Below are 18743 nucleotides of genomic sequence, written 5' to 3'. Positions count from 1 at the left end.
CTGTGCTAATTTTTTCCCGCTATTGTTTGGAAAAACTCACCCTGAGAGAGTTGAACAACGGCGAAAAAAAAATACACAAAATATACAAAAATATATATAAATATTGACTACATAAATGATATTTACCCACCAGTTACCAGTTGGTAAGAGTTTACTACGTCAATTTGTATGGCGTGTGGCAATACGGGGGAAGGTCGTGTCTCTGGGAGTCTAGAATCTAGAATTTTTGAATTTTGAATCTAGAATAATTCACTCAATCTATCTGTATGTGTGTGTAGCTCACAACTGTATCTGGAAATAACTGTGTTCTCTGTTTTCAGACATTGAAATGTACACAGAGTTCGCATTTGATAGCTAAGGCACGATCTCCATTATCACCCCCGCAACCAGTTTTATAAATTCGACATTTCTTGCGATTACGAAATATACTCAAGGGGGAGAGGCGGCTTCATTGATCTATGATGGAAGATAAACAGCGCCGAAAAATAGGTTGTCAAAAAGGGGTCTTTATTTTGATCCATTGTTAGGATTGGTTTCTAGTACAACATTTAGAAAAAGCATATATTAAGGGAAAGAGTCCGATTTTAGCCGATATGATATATCAATAAAACAATATATTTCACTCGATTTTGTATCTAATATATCGTAAAATCGATATAGTATAAATATAAATATAAATCGATAAATATAACGACTTAAAATCTTTCTTACACCGGAAATATAAAAACAAAATGTTAATGTTTTACATTATATAAAAATATATATTTCCTAAAATATGCACAAGAAAATATTACGTTTATGACCCTATAAATCATATATATTCTTGATCAGCATCGACAGCCGAATCAATCTAGTCACCTCCGGCAGAAAAAAAATGTTACCAATTTTTTTCAAAGTTTTATCGTTAAAATTTTCAAAAATTTGAAAAAATTTTATAATTTTCCAAATGTTAAATTAAGTATGCATATTTATTATTCTAATAAAAATTGGCATTTAAAATCATTCCGAATTAAAATTGATACATTTTTGGCTTAGTTATGAAGATTTTTAAACTTTGATTTATCGAAAAATTGTGCTATAAAAGTATCGATAAATATTGATATTGATATTGATATTGATATTGATATTGATATTGATATTGAACGCAAATATTTTAAGATCACCTACTATCAATTTCCGATTCCATTCTTAAATTCAATTGCCAACTGCAGAGGTATATAAATTTCCATCTCTCAAAAGTTGGTTTCCTTTCTTGTTATTTTAATTTTTCAGCTAAAAAAATTTTAAGTATCAAAATTAACATCTTCCTTTTTAACCTTAAAAATTTCAATTTCTTTTAAGAAAAAAGTAGCATACCTCTAAATTAATTTAGAAATAAACTCACTAAAGATAAATATACTATATATTATATATTATATTACAATGTTCACCAAACAGGCTCTGGGAGAAGGACAAAAGCCAGTTAACTTAATGAACTTCAATGATTGCAAAATACTCAGATCAATAATATACAATTAACTGGAACACCACATTATTTTTATTATTATTTTTTTTTTAAGGGCCTTGCCAAAAGTAAAAAATAAAAAGAAACAAAAACCAAGCTTTCAATTGGCCAATAAAATGTGGCATAAAAAATTACGGACTTGGGCGATGAAATAAAAATTGCAATTGAAATGGATCCGAGCAAAAAAATAAAAAACAGTGACATTCTTGTTTTCGGGGTGTGGCGGCCAGTTAATTCAAGATTTTGATATCAAACTGGACAGAAGCAGTGGCCACCATCGAAGAACGAGCACTGACCACAGAATATTGCGCATACGCCACGTGCAACCAAGCGACGAAGTGAGCAATGTCAAAAAAAAAATAAATAAAAAATTAAAAAAAAAACACAAGAATCGGTTTAGAAAGGTTGCAGCATTAGGATCACAACTTCAACTCGTCAAATCAATTAATTATTATTACGAGTTGAGTGGAGCTGCATTTTTATAAAGAATTCACTTGCAAGAAAAACTTTATTTTATATATTATTATTGTTTATTAACTTTGTGACTTGAGAAAAAAATGCCTTAAGCAATAATAAGAAGTTTCTTAACCTTTTAACTTACAACTATTGCACTTTTAAATATTTAAATTTGATGACAAGTCGATAAATTTCGATATGCGATAACTTTAAAATGGAATCGATAAATGGAGTGAAAACAGGCGGCCCGAAAAATCAGACGGGTCAGACTTCCCTTTCCATCAACAAAGTATTTATTTAACTAAAAGAAACTCTTGAAAGATCATGGAAATTTATAAAATTAAATACAAATTAATAAAATTTTATATTCGATAGCTTTAAAACAGAACCAATATTTAATTAGAAGAAGTTTAAATGTCAATTCAGGAAACTCATAACTCTTCTCTCAATCAATAAGGTATTTTAAGTCTAAGGAACACTTGACAGATTATTGCAAGTTTTTAGTTTGATATAAATTCAATAATTTGAATATATATACATATATATAATAATATAATAATATATTAGTATAATAATATAATATAATATAATAATATAATAATATAATAATATAATAATATAATAATATAATAATATATAAATCTATATATAAATAATAGTAAATCAAGTACAAGTACTACAAATAACCAAGACTTTACATTACTACAAAACCCAAATATTATATATTATATATTCTGTATTTTCTTGTCAATAAAATATTTTGATTTGAAATTAAGTGACCTTTTTTTAAATATATTTCATATATAACAAATCTCTATTCATCCTTCCTTAATCATCTTTGAAATACTTAAAATATGCAACCTTTCTTGGCCTTTAAATTCATTTATTCTTCTCTAACTGTTTGAGTTACTCACGAGACCTTCCCATCTTCCTCGTTTTGCGGCTTGATAATATTATTTTTTTAATTGATATCATCTTCAACAGCATATTTTGTTTTAATAACTCTTTTCCTACTCTTGCCTCATTGTTTACTCCACTCATTCATTGAGGTATTCCGACTAATAGCGCAAACTACCTGTCGTCGTTGAGCTTATGTAATTGTTTGCCTGGCCTTTGTCTTCACTGTACCGCGCGCGCGTACCGGCGCTCCCTGGCTCACGGAACAGTGGAACCTGGTTAATGTACGTCCTTGACCATCGCAGGCCAAGCTAAAAAAACAAAAAAAAAAACGCGATGCTTTTGGCCGTTCTTCGACAACTGCAACTGCAATCGGCTAAGATCGGCTCAGATCGTATTGAAAACATATTGGATCGGTTTTTTTTTCTTTCTGGCTTGGAGTCCAAACCGAACCGAAGGTGGCAAGACCTGTTTGCAGTCAGCGATTGCAAAGATTTATTTATAGACTCTGGAACTGGCACTGCACTGCACTGGCTCTTAACCTCCATTTGGGACACGCGGCGTATGAGTTATGTCGATTGCGGTTCACTGCAAATTATGTGACACGATTTTGTTTTCGCATTGCAAAAAAAAAACAGGAAAAAAATAATATAATGCCAACTAAGATGGTAATAATAATGCCAGGGAAATGTATGCAAAGATCCTGAGAAATACATATATATCTTTGCATTACTTAATACCCTTTAATGAGACAGGGGAATCTTGCATTATAGCAGGTGTTGTATATATATATATATATATATATATATATATTTAAATATATATATGAAAAAACGTTAGCAAGTTTTAAGGTAAATAAATATTATACATTTTAAAGTTAAGATTATTATAATATTTATAAACCTAACAGTATAGATTTATAAAATGTATTGACTGCATAAAAAAACCAAACAAATTTATTTCAGTAACATTTTCTCAGCCCAAGGTAAAAAATTCTTTAAGTGCAATTCTTTAAATTCCTAAATTTCTAAAGTCTATATTATGATATATTTTAAATAATATTAATATTAAATATTATTTAGAAGTTTGTTTAAATAGAAACTATTTTATGACCAAATAAATAATTAAATCAAATGCTGAAACTCTATGTTGTATTATTATTAATTTTAAGATATTATTTAAATATAAACTGTTTTTGTTAATTATCAATAAATAAGTAAATAATAAACAACTTCGGGAAGCATTTTACAATTGATTTATATGTTTAAATTGGAAATCTTAAAATATTCAAATTCCTTAAATCGATATTTATCGATTTTTGAGACATACCCAAATTTTAAAAACTTCACAACTCAGCTAAAAAATCATAAAATTTAAATCGGAATATTGTTCTGTGTTAGTGTTTATTAGTTTAATAAGTTTGCATACTAAATTTAACATTTTAAAGAAATTAAATTTTTTTTTAAATTTTTTTCACAATTTTGACGATCTAACCTTTATAAAATGTTGAACAAATTTATAAAAATTCTTTTTCCTTGGGAGATGGCTAGATCGATGCACCTTTTGATCCTGATCAATAATACATATGATTTATAGGGTCGGAAGTGACTCCTTCACTTAGTTTGAAGCTTTTGACTAAAATTATAATGCCCTAAAAATTGTATAATATGTGTGTTTTGTCAAAAAGTAATTTTGTTGATATTATTTTTGTATTTATTATTATTTAGAATATTAAGTTTAAATATTATATACAAAAAATTTACAATTCAAACCTTGAAAATGATTCTTTCAAAAGCATTTAGTTCAATATTTAAAAACACATCAATTTTTAACTTCCTGTTCCTTTTCCTGCTCCTAAAAGGTACCTCCAAGTCGTTATCCTGGCCAAACCAGCTTAACGCATTTCCTCAAATGGCCATGGCCAAAACTTCTGGCCAAGATCCTTCTTTTGGCCGGCTTGGCTCTGTGGCTCTTTCCTTTGTCGGTGTCTCTGGTCGGTAAATCAGCACAAATGGTGTCACATTTTGGCCAGCTTGGTGGACGATGGCCAATGGCCAATGGCCGATATCCGATGCCAGCAAATCGTCTTAATGCGCTGATAACCAACTTGGCCCGGACTTAACTCAGTCCGAGACGAGCCCATACCCAAACCCAAACCCAAACCCAATCCAACCCGACTGAACCGAACTGAGCCGGGACGGTCGAACGGTCCACCGATTCTAGTTTCAACCGGCGCCAAGCGGTTTCTGGCTGTTTCGATCCACAAACTCGGTGCCGGTTTTCAATAATATTTATTTACATACCCTCCGATCGGGGTATTACGGTGACAGCCCCACGTTTGATATTATTATTGGTGATATTGAGTGCCTTGTACCATTACTTTTGTGCCTTAGTGTCTGCGGGTTATAATTGCGAAACTCTTGGGACATTGTAGAGTTATTAACGATGGGTATATAATGATGTATATAGAACATAATTATATTATTATTATATATTATGAAATACTTAAGATTTCGTATAGAGGGTTTTTTAATAATTCGCGGGAATTAATCTTTACTCTATAACCATTTTTGAAGTTCATGCATTCTTAATATTTTTCTTATAAATATATTTGGAATTCTTTTAGTTTGCATTTAATTTTACATTGATATATATGTATATAGATACAAACCAAAATATCTTATAAATAATATATCATTATTTATTCGAATTGTTTTTTAATATCTCGGGAGAATTACCTTTCAATCTATAGATTCTTGTGCAGTTCAAAGATTCTTAACATTTTCTAATAAATATTTCCTCTTAGAGGATCTTTGGCGTGTTGGAATAATTTTATTTTCTATTAAAAAATTGAAGAGCGCATATAATTTGAGTGCTATATACATATACAGATATAAGAAAAAATATAACCAACATATTTTGAATATTTTAAAACTATTTATCATAATATTAAACCTTTACGTAATTACAATGTGAAAATAACACTTAGTGGTAAGTAGGGATTCCATAAATAATTACTCGGACTATAAAAAGGCTTCGAAAATTCAAATTTAGAAACCTTATAAATACCAAATTATATTTAAATTTATGGCTCATATCCCATTCTTCAAGATCTAAGCCATAATTTATGCAAGATCTATCTAAAAATAATGATTCTGTTAATAGTTCCTCGTATAGTTCCTTTTACCTTTAAAACCTACTTCCTATTCATAAATACTTTTACATATTTGTATCACGCTCCCATTAACTAGTTTTCCTTTGTTTAAAAACTTAATTTCCCCTCTAGAACTTAACTCTAGAGTATTTAATCAATCGGTTTTGCCCCATCTGCAAGAGTATCTAGCATTTTTCAACTATCAATATCGGGCCTTTCCCCCCCTAGTTTCGTGTGCCTCGTATTTTTTTTTTCTTTCGATTGGATTGGATTGGAATCGATCGGTGTGTGGATTGAAGGCGCTAAAGCCAAGAGCCAGTGCTGCTGGCTGTGGACAAAAAGACAATTGGAAGATTGATGGCTGCTCGATGGCTGGCTAATGATTCAAAGCGACCGTTCCATGCCGCTAAGCCACCTCGATCCGTATTTAACCATTCTGATCCGTTTCATTCCAATACCGATTCCAACTATCTAGACCCATTTACCGTTGCCTTTCGTGGACTTTTTGGCTCGCAATCCAGTGGCTTTCCAGTGGCTCTTGGTTTGCGTTTCAATTGGGTTTGGCTTTTATTGGCACTTTAAAACAAGTCTAGGGAGCTTAATTTATACAAAAGAATATATATTTTAGTTAAAGAATTGGAGTTACTATGAAGGCTTTTAATTTGTATTTTTATCATCCAAAAATAACCACCATTTAATAATAATACTTTCTTCTTATAACCATGATTCAGTCTTCTGGAACTTGCCCATAAACAAAAATTAATTAGAATATTTGTATCAAGCTTTAAATCTTTAACTAAAGTACTCCACTTGAAAGGTAAGATTGCGCAATTAAAGAATGATTCATTTGTTTTGATAATAAATTAAGTTCTTTAGCTTCTGGAAAAACGTACCAGAGAAGGTTTTTAAAGACAATTGTATTATCAGCTAAGAAATTAAAGAAATTCATAAATATTTACCAGAGAAATTCGTTTATAAAAAAACAGTCTATATGAAAAACCACTTGATATAACGTATAGTTATATAGATCCCAGTTACTGGATTTCTTCTAATCCTTTATGGGATTCCCCTAAATTTAAGGGACGAAGACTTAGATTGGATCAGTAAAATGTCTGGATTGAGTCGGCTTTAATCCAATTGGGACCGGTCTCCGCAGTGCAGCCAAGTGTTAATTGTTCCTAGCCATTATTAATTAATTTAATTAATGAATGAATGAATGAATGGATGAGACGCAATATAGAAAAACGAAATCGATTCAAATGTGAGTTACTGCAGATGATGAAATCCCGCAAATGTTAAACAATGAATATGATTATAATGATACCAATGATACATACTACAGGCAGTGAACTTGAGGAGGTTATTAAAACTTAAAAAAAAAATAATAATTCAAGTGCGGTAGCCGGGGGCGGCAAAGCAAATACTCATATATTCATACCTCAAGTCTGAGTGACCCACATGAGTGCCACGCATATCCCTGACGCCCCGTTTTGTCGCTTTCGTGGCAATAGATTTATGGTTCATGTGAAGCTCATAAAGTGATTTGCAATTTGCTAAAGCCAAACACACAAGCACAAACAATGAAACGCGCCCCAAAAGAACTGGCAAAGTGCCTACCCACCGATTCTAAGGCATATTCTTATCAACAAACAAAAAAATCCCGCAGATTTCACACAGATCTCACCAAAATCTTTGGGTTGGATTAGTCAGAGGTCTCAGTGCACTTCAAGAAAATAATACGTAATGGTAATTGGTAAGGTAACTTAGTGCAAACTAAGAGTTTCAGGTTTTTAACTTGAAAAAGTAACTATGATCAGCAAGTATCTTTGAACAGTTACTCTTTACGAACATTAAATAACCATGATCAGTAAGCATCTTTGATCAGTATTTAACTTTGACTAGGAAGTATCGTACGTCTCCTTGAACATTAAGTAACTCTGAGCAGTATGTAACTATGATCAGTTCCTAACTTTGAACACTGATAAACAATGACTTGCAACTTTTGTAACACAACACATATCTGAGACTAGGCTGGCAGCAGTCACTTCGTTCCGGGGATGTTTGAACCAGTTGGGAATCATAAGCCACATGTGCGTAAGTAACTATGAGCAGTAACTCTAAACACTAAGTAACTATGATCAGTAAGTAACTCTGATTAACAAGTATCTATGACCAGTAAGTAACTTTGACCAGAAAGAATCTATGATCACTAAGTAACTCTGAGCATTAAGTAACTCTGATTAGTAAGTATCTATGACCAATAATGAACTCTGCACACTACATATCTATGACCAGTAAGTAACTCTGAACATAAAGTATCTATGATCAGTAAGTAACTTTGACCAGTAAGTATCTATGACCAGTAAGTAAATCTCAACACTAAGTATCTATGATCAGTAAGTAACTATGATCGGTGATTAACTCTGAGCAGTGATTAACTCTGAGCAGTAAGTAACTCTGAACACTAAGTAACTATGGTCAGTAAGTATCTATGGCAGGTAAATAGCTATGATCAGTAAATATCTACGAGCAGTAAGTAACTCTGAACAGAAAATATATATGAGCAGTAAGTATCTCTAAGCAGTAAGTATCTATGACCAGTTACTAACTTTAAACACTGATAAACAATGACTTGCAACTTTTAAAGCACAACACATATCTGAGACTAGGCTGGCAGCAGTCACTTCGTTCCGGGGATGTTTGAACCAGTTGGGCATCATATGCCACGTGTGCGAGAGTTTTGTTTTTGAACCAATTTGAGCTATTTGAATGAAACTATGCAGTTATTCTTCTATATAATTTTACTAGGATATAAGTTGCAGCATGGCGAATCGGTGGACTACATATATACATATATATATAGCAAAAATAGGAACAATCGGACGATTTATAGAACATATATTATACATTTTATGGTTATCAACTTATTCTAAACTAATTTGATTTAAAGTCATCTTTTATTATATGGAATTTCGATCTTAGTTTTATGAAAATCGGATTACTATATCCTATAGCTACCTTAGGAACAATCAAATAATTTATAGAAAACAAATGTAACTTTTACAGTTTTCGACATATTACAAAAATAATACTTTCTTTATGTCTCGCAATAAAAATTTGTAGTCCCCAGGTCTTAGTGCTACTTCTACAAAATAAAAAATATTTATAACTATTTAATTCTCTCTTTTTCTTAGTGAGAAAATTGAAATTATAATAAATTCTATATACACTAAGAATTCACACAATCGACCCTTTTTAGATCTTTATAACACATTTTAAAACCTTAGATTATATTCCATTTCACATTAAAATATCTTCATCCAGACCTGCAAAACTAGTTTACATTCCAAATAGACAAATATACATTCCATTGGGCGGCAGATTTAAATAATTCTTTCATAAACCGACTTCCAGTTGGTAAAGTTCGTCTATCTATCTATCTTATCTTGGCCAGCAGCGGGGTTTATCTTTCGCGTTAGTCAGAGGCTGAGAAGAGTTAAGTATCTTGAGATGACTGGTGAGGATTTTGTCTTTTGTTTAATTTCTGTTTAATTTTTTTTTCGGGTTTTTCTTGTCATTGCCATTAGGGGAGTTATGCAATTTCATACAGATTTGATTAATAGGTGGAGGTTCGGTATAAATACATATAGAATCTAGTATAGAGTATCGTATATGGCAATAGGTATTTGCACGTGTCGCGCCTCCAATTAGCGCCCCAAGCGTACGTAGTTACAGCTATCATGTGGTGTCTACGCTATAATTGCATAACCCATTATGGATCTGGTGAGATCTTCCAGTAACATATATACATATATGCATCCGGGTGACGCATTCCAGGAGGCCAAATGAATCAGTCCAATATATATCTCTATATATATACCATTCAGTTCCGATCTTAAACGAGTCAGCTTGGGGCAGATCAGTGCAGATTGTGGCTTGGATATTTAATTGTTATGTGAAATGTGTCTAATAAATAAATTGACAATTAAACGAGGGACATTGGGAATGATCGTTCTTCTCAGCTTATTTCCCCCACAACAAAACCCTGGTTGTCTTTACTATATGTTTACACACATTATACACCCACAAGATTGATATGTTTATTATTTGTTGGCCTGATGACGTCGACAAAGTTAAAGAAGGCCTGCAGTTTTGTATTATTCCATTAGGTTCAATTACGCAGTGAAAAGTGCAGTCTTTTAAGGGAAAAGACTTATCCCATCCAACTTAGACTCAGTTATAACCTAAAACCTTTTTATACCACAATATGGGTTATTAGACGACCTTGAAATTGAGTTTAACGAACCTCTCATATCGCCTGAATAGCTCATTTAGGCTTATTTACACAACCGAATAAGTAAGTATCTAGACTGGCAAACCCCAGAAAACCCAAAAACAAAAACGTTCTATAGACCGATTCTGTCTAACGAAGAAGGCCAAAATATTGCGGATATGCTTTAGAGATTCGCAAAATTTTGTCGTGCTCGCATCTGCTTATCCATAAAGATATATATATCTATACATATATATATATATATATATATCTAAAGATATATATGATGCTCTTGTGACGTCAGGGCAAGATGACGAAAAGCGAAAACCGAAAGCCGAATAACGAAAACCGATCCGAAATTGAGACAACAATAAACGACAGCGTCGTTCGTTTAAGCAAACAAATAAATAATTAATAAATTAAAAATGAAACGATAAAAACAACAACAACAACAAAAAATTGCTTGATGGCTCGTCTGGCTTTTTTTATTGTTGTTGTTGCTTTTTTTTTGTCGCTCAATTACCATGGGATATGGTTATAAGGCGTATGTATTGTATATACATGCATATATGGGGGAGGTAAGTACTTATATATGGGATATATATCGGTGGCTTTTGTTTTGTTTAACAATCTGTTTGTTTGTTGTTTTGCATTAAACAATTGACGCACTCCCCTGGCAGTGACACACAAAATGTGATGAGAGTTGCAACGCTCTGATTTCTTTAGCTTTATTATCAGCATCTTATGTTTCAATATTACGTATCCGCAGCGGTGGCACATGGCGAAGATTCATTTGTTTCAATATTGCGTGTTATATTGCTATTTTTTTATATTATTTTCTAAAAAAATATCTCGCAGGACCTTTAGTTTTAGTTGATTGTTTCTTTCTCACTCTGATTTTTCAATTCTATGAGTGCCTTGTCCCATGTTTTATGGGAAATGGGTTTTACAATATTTCCAGTCACTTATCTTGTGCCTCTTAACTCATATCCCCAATCTCACGTTTTATACATTACTTTTCTATGAGAAGTTAATCATTTAATCATATTCCCTGTTCTTTTTCACACATTCCACATGTCTTTAAATTAATCTATTATATGAAAAATTTATTTATTTATCAAATATGCTGTTTCAGATTCCGTGTTCCCTTACCCATATTCCATTTGCCACACTCCATATGTTCCTAATCTTATAATTATTCCGTTATATGAGAAAAGGATTATATTATCATATGGCCTGTTCCTAATCCATTGTTCCTTTCCCCACTTTTACTTGTTCCCCACCTTCATATCCTTTTAATAACTCCATTATATATGAAGTACTAATCGTTGTTACATATCCCGTATTACATAATGTAACTATTATGTAACTTTTCATATCCTTTATTGCGCACATCCCGGATTACACTCAAAACGGATGTATTTCGCTTCCCATATTCCAATATTCCATATTCGTTTACATTTCATTTATCCCATATTCCACATATCCCTCGATTTATCAATGGCGTTGTGCCAATTGTTGTCTCATCTCTTCCATTAACGGCAATTATCGGCAATTATTGAATTAAGATGTGCTAAAAAAAAAGATGCATAAAAAAATTCGCATGGCAAGGGCATTGGGGGAGGGAGGAAGTGGCGATATCGGTGCCGTTAAATCCAATTTTCAATACACACACACACACACAAACATGCTCACACACAGGAGCACTCCACAAAAGTGGGCGTGGCGTCGGCATCCGATAATTTCTAATGAAAGTTGAAAAGCGCCGCTTGAAGCGATTGGCTGGCGTGTGAATCCCACCGATAATCGAGCCGCAACCCGAAGCGAACACGTTCGAACCCGCATCGGACGCGGGGGCGAGCTTCCCGTCGATGCTGCGCCGCCGACTGAGGTACAGTGGAACCAAATGTATTAACTCCATTGCCTTAGTAAGCCACTGATTGGTGAAATTGTTAGTCAAACATATAAACAATAAGAATTTATTATGTGTATTTTAAGACTTGTTTTGAATATGGAAATTAAATCTGGTACTTCATGTCAGACTAATTGTCTTTGGGACAAGCTTTGCGCATTTTTAAACAAATATTTTTTTAAAATATTAAATTAATTAATTTAACCTCTTAAGTGCCAAAAATTACAAATTTACAGACATATAAATAATTACATTAGATAGATAATGCAGTTAAAACCTCCTTTGAATGGAACATTTTCAAAATCATACAAGTTCCAAGTTTAAAGTAGTTTAAAAAAATGTAATCCTGAAAAAAATAATAATATAAGAAAAACTATAATCTTGATGTAGTATTTTAAATCAACATCATTTATTTATTATGCATTGTTATTTGCTTTAGAAAAACAAGATAAACCCAATTTGCTTAAATACTTTCCATTCTTAATATTTGCCCAAATAATTTGTGTAAGTTCACGAATTCTCAAGCAAAAATATTGCTCGATTTTGTGCGCATTTGGACCCACAGTGCGATGCTGCGCTGCTCACACACACACACACACACACACCGAGCACCTCCAAGCTGGCCAGAAGAAACAGACAAAAGCAAACAACCGAAAAAAAAGCTCGTGATCCGTGCGCGCTCTCTTTTCCGACGCTCTTCTGCTGCCAGCGCCGATGCCGGCGCCAACGGCGACTGCGACGCCGACGGCATGCAAACAGGATCTGAGCGTATATTACGTAGCGGTCGGCTTTAAGCCAACATCATTCCCAAAGCGAACGGCCAGCGATCAACGTTTAGGCAGCGCCAGCAGCCCCCCAACGAAACAAAAAAAGCTCTAAAACCCCCCAAAACAACCACAACAACAACAAACACGGCCTGAGAGCGATAACGAGCAGCTGATTTTTTTTATTATCTCGTATCGCATCTTCACAACTGCAACTGTGACTCTCCCCCGCAGCAGCAACAGCAACAGCAACAATACAAGTAAAGCCAAAGTGAAGTGAACTCTGCTCTCGCGCGACTTCGGCTCTCGGAAACTCCTCGGCAAGCGCTTCGGCCGCGACTTCGGCTTCGGCTCAGTCACTTCGGCAGCGACTTCGGCGACCTCGGGTCGCATCGTAAATTACTTGCAAAGTTAATTTTAGTCTCGGCTTTTAATACCGTTTTAGTGCGTTTTCGAGTTGGTCGTGCTTTTTCCATCTCCAAAAACTGAAAAACTCGAAACAACATAACAATTTTCCAAGAAACTGCAAAATCCGCAAAAAAAAAAACCTAAAACCACCTAACAGTAAACCGTTAAAAGTTCCAACCGAAAATAACGGCAACGAAGGGAGTCCCAATATATATATTAATGTGACTGTTTTTTGGTGACATATCCTGGTTTCAATATTATTTGATTTTTTTTTTCCGGCTCTTTCGTTAAATTTTTGTTTTCCAACGGAAATGTAAATCATTCGCCCCCGCCGTGAATTTGACCCGTGCTTCCTGCTTTTATTTGAAAATCAAGAACTGTTTCGCTTCTTTTTTTTTTTTTTGATTCTCCAAAAAGACAATTACATTAAATTGTCGAAATAAAAATTAAAAAACAAACAACAAATATCATAATTCAACAAAAAAAACGCGCTCATACAAACACAGAAACGGCAGAAACGCATTAAAAGACGGAAGTGGATTTTCGCTAAGCGGCAAAGCGGCGCATCCTGTTTGGGCTTTCCCACAAAAAAAAAAACGCTCTCACACAGACGCTCAAACAATCCAGCGGCGCACACTCACACATACAGCACGGATTCGTGTGTGGCTCAGGCTCACGTATAGGAGTCGTAACGGTAAGTGTTAGAGGCTACACGTATTACTATATTACGTTGAAATATGTAACGGGAAACGAGGTAACGTTCTTAGTCCTTTTAAAAAATTAAAATAGTTTGGAAGATCGTAAAAGGGGTTTTGAAATTGTTTTAAAATCTTTAATCATGGAAAAAAATATGCATTAAAAATTCAGTGTTTAGCTTTAGAAATAAAGGATCTCCTAGAACTCTTAAATACGTTTAGTTTCTGCAGTTAAAACAGTCTTGGGAAATAATTAAAAATTTATGAAAGGCTCTAAAAAATTCTGATAAACGATATTATTTTTTATATCTCTATAAACTACACCTATAATCAAAGTGTTAATACACATTATTTCATAATACTTTTATGTATTTATAAAGTGCTAACAAGTTTTATTATTGCTCTAACCTAAGGCAATTACAAAATGTTAAACCAATTAAGGTATTGATCTCTCAGCAATAATACAGCTGTCATAAAGACCCATTAATTAATCTTCTAAGCACTTTCAAGTTGTGAAATAAATAAGAAAACCTCTTAATCATGAGAATCATTTTGCAAACTTTCAACTACAAAACCGAAACCAACTGGCGACTGATGGCAAAAAAAAATAAATAAAAAATAAAAATAAATAAACAAATTGCATAAACTTTTGCGGCTGCTTAGCTTGGGACCCCAAAGAAAATAACAAAACTGTAAAAAATATACGAAACAAAATGCGAAAAGTGGAAATTTTGTTAGGTAATTCTAATGTAAGTTAAGTAGGCGCGGCAGATATGGGGTTAATCCGTAAAGTTAATGATACGTATATAGAGATTTGGGTGAAATGGAAAATATTCAAGTCTAGCTTAATAGCTTAATAAATATATAAATTATGTAAATGTTTAACTTTAAATGCCATTTTATTACAGTCATAAAGTCATTACTTATCAAGCAGAACTCACTTAAACTGGGCTAAATATTATTCAGATATTTATTTATTACCTTAACTTTGCACTATTTATGTCACTGAAAAAACAATAAAAGAAACAGCGAGTGGGTGGTCTTAAAAACACAAGTACACACACATCCACCCACAGCAGCAGCAGGTCCAAAAAATATGGCCATGTGACTGTATCTGATGGATACATTTCAAGTATTCAGATTTGGGATTTCGCAGGGCGTACGTCGGATATATATATATATATATATATGTATATCTGATTTTTTTGGCATGCGCAGTGCGGAGACACGAGCGTTATTTAAGCGCTCGCCGCGCATGCGCAGCTTGTCAATCGAGACGAGGCGTCTCCTAAAGGGGCCTTATAAATAAGGCAACTCACATCTAAACACACATAGAAAACTTTCACTAACTAATGCCCAGAGTTTCGAGTTTTCACGTTGAAGATGCGTTTTGCAGGCGGAAATCCGCACACAAATTGCCCACTTCCAATTGCAATTTGCATAAATGTTACGATAACAAATCACCTAGAACTCATAGCAGAAATGTACAACTGCCACTGACGAACAAACACAACAAAAAATACTAATACTAAAGTTCTAATTAAAAGTGCCTGCGGAGGGGAGGGGAAGCCTGACAAAAAAAAAACTAATTAACATTTTTCCAGCGCAGAGTGAGCTGAAAAAAAAAAACCAACAGAAATAAAGTTAAGTAAATAAAGGTGAGAAAATCAATTCATGACGACAGCGTCAAGTCAAGTGCCCACTTGAGTGGAAAATCAATGCACTTCCGCAAAAAGTCAGCAAACAGAGGCAAACATACAGATACAATCGATAGATACATTCGCAGATTCAGATACAAATCAGAAATACAAGCTGCTAGTTTTTGTTTTGTTGTATTATGAAATATTTATGGCACAAAAAAAGTCACACAATACTTAGTTGGGGAAAATGTTTTAACGGTAACAACGGGTATTAGAACACAGCTTTATTTAATTAATTATTAAGCCTAACAACAGATTATCTAACCCCAAATATATATATATATATTGAAGCAATTATTTCAACGCTTTGCTGGCAATTAAAATGTGTTGCTCAATTAAACTATAAACTTAACTAATTATATAACTGAAAATATATTCTATGGGAATTCTATGAATTTTTATGCATATTTTTAGTAAATATTTTAATGCAAACAATTGCTACAAAAAGGCAACAATTATTACAGACTGCTTTAAATAAGAAATTAACTATTCAATAGCTGAAAATCACTTAATTATAAGGCTTCAAAAGATCTTGAAAAAGACAATCAATAAATTTGTTATGATCAGAAGGATTTGATTGGGAACTTAACCATATCATTTGGTAATAAATTTAAAGTCAAAACTGACGGTATCGAGACATTAAAAATAGATGAAATGGAATGCCCGAATTATGGGCTTAACTGTTCTAGATCTCATGACTAACTTGACCCAAACTAGACATGTCCATTAATCAATCAGGAATATATAGCTGAGAAAGCGATAAATTATAGACTCTCCACCACTTGACTTGATCAGAAAAACACAAAAAAAATATTGAAATTTATTGGTATGAATAACCATATGGATATAGATTGCAATATATTTATATATCAATTTTCTTTTCTGCTATTTTATTTTATTATGTATAGTATTAGTCTTTTAAATATGATATACATTCATTTTGGCAAGGCTGTTGACAGCAAAACATCTGCAAATGCTGATAATAATTTAGTATGTCTTCTATATAGCTCCTATATATATATATCTCCCTTGTTGATATCGTTTTGCGATCGTTTACATAGCAATTTGTTCGCTTCGCTTCGCTTCTTCATAAATGACAGCGACAAAAGACAGCTTCTTGACTTTATTACTCATACGCACCGTGTGCCCAAGTGCAAAATATACCCTCCTTGGCACGGCCAGTGCCAAATAGATCCACAAATATTTACATTTCCCCCACCGTCCCATGCTAATACACTGTCCAAATACTCCTGTGTAGTCTGTATTTTCAGCCCCACAAATTAGCAGCAAATATCAGCAACTGAAGCTCCAAACTGGAGCGTCTGTCGTCTGTGTCTTTTTCTTTGGTATCGCATTATCGCTTCATTAAAGTTGGCAACATACACACAGCAAAAATAACAGCCTCGCCCAAAAAAAACCGATTGTCAATCGAAAATCACTCAATTTTGAATTGGAACACAAATAGAGTGAGAGAGACCAAGGTGTCATTAGTCAATCGATTTGCATTTCGCAGAAAAGTGTTTTGGCAACAAATGGATAAAAAATCGTAGTTAAAATAAACATCAACAGATATCGGTTGATAATCGTGCTCTGAATATAGAACTCTCTGGAAGCATTTGTTGATGATTTTACCCAGAACTTGGTAAGACTGATTAGCCCAACTTTAACAATTAATCTGTCTGTCTGTTTGTTTCTTAAATATTTTTATGATAATTCTTTTTAATGCTAATAAAACCGGGTTATTAGAAAATTAAGCCCACGTCAAAGGTGTGAGATTTTTAAGATAAAAGATGAGCAATATTTGTATTTCATTGTAGTTAAATTAGTACTTAAATACAGTGAATTATTTATATAAAATATATACAACAAAATTATTAGAATTTATTTGATTTCATGCACTTAAATATACTATAAAAACATTTGTATTTATAGCTTTTTATAAAGGATCTCAGGATGATATGATATAATAGTCTTAGGTTTAATGATGGGGATTTCATTAACTTTTTTAATTAATAATGCCGAATTTCCTTTAAAATTCCAAATATAAAAGTGTATAATTATTAAAATTATATATAAAATATAATCTCCTTAATTTCTCTTTTTAATGTACATTAAATTATAAACACCATCCCTTTAATTGCACTTCTTTTTCACTTTAAATTCTAAACTTTAAACCCTTAAATATCTTCTAATTTTCACATTATTTTTTTACCTTAAACCCCTTAATTTTTCCTAATTCCTCCACCAAATTCTTAACTTAAGAATAATTCAAAACAAAAGCCGTCTTTAAATGTCGCAACAAAACAATTGATTAAATCCAACTCCCATATTGCATAAGCCACCAAAGACGGCAGCCCATAATCCGAGGCGAAAAATAATACAACAAAAAAAGACAACAAAAAATACGAAAAAAAAAACTAAAAATAAATAAAGCTAAAACTTGTTTACATCGATACACACCAGTGGCGTATAGACCGACATTTATGTATAATATATCTATATGTTTGCATGTCTCTTGATTATTTTCTGTTAAGTCTCTTTTGTGAATGAAATTAACATGGTAGAGTCCCCACAACTTGTAACCTTTAGAATCGGAGTTTTCAAGGCGCATCATCATCATATATACAATATATATATATATATATAATATATACCCTCTATAAACCGAAGTCAAAACTTTCCACTAAGTAGCTGGCAATGAGAGCTGCATCTGGCTTTCACCCAAAAAAAAAGAAGAGACTAGAGAGTTACAAATACCAAAAATAGAGGCGGAAAAAGCGATCATCATAGCTGAATGATAAGGCTTTGCTGCCAGTTTTATGATCAGGTTTTTATTGTTATTTATAGCCAAATAATTACCAGCTCCCTTACCCGATAAGCGGACACCATATGACCGAGCTAGCCACGTATCCGAATCCGATTCATACCCATACTTATTCCCATTCCCATCCCCTATTCCTAGAGAGCATCTGATAGATAA

At 33.0% G+C, this 18743-nt stretch overlaps 1 protein-coding gene across 1 annotated transcript in view; it reads left to right on the top strand.

The window, feature by feature from the left end:
- Positions 1-12863: 12863 nt before the first annotated feature.
- Positions 12864-18743, top strand: part of LOC110179078 (UNC93-like protein) — a 27489-nt gene continuing 21609 nt past the window's right edge. The window contains exon 1 of the mRNA XM_020946457.2: positions 12864-14062. The gene's annotated coding sequence lies outside the window, so the exon portion shown is untranslated. The remainder of the gene's footprint in view (positions 14063-18743) is intronic.

The sequence above is a fragment of the Drosophila serrata genome, unplaced genomic scaffold (assembly GCF_035046125.1).
Source record: "Drosophila serrata isolate PLE 108 unplaced genomic scaffold, ASM3504612v1 contig_362, whole genome shotgun sequence".
Lineage (NCBI taxonomy): Eukaryota > Metazoa > Arthropoda > Insecta > Diptera > Drosophilidae > Drosophila > Drosophila serrata.
This window is presented reverse-complemented; position numbering and strand designations above follow the sequence as displayed.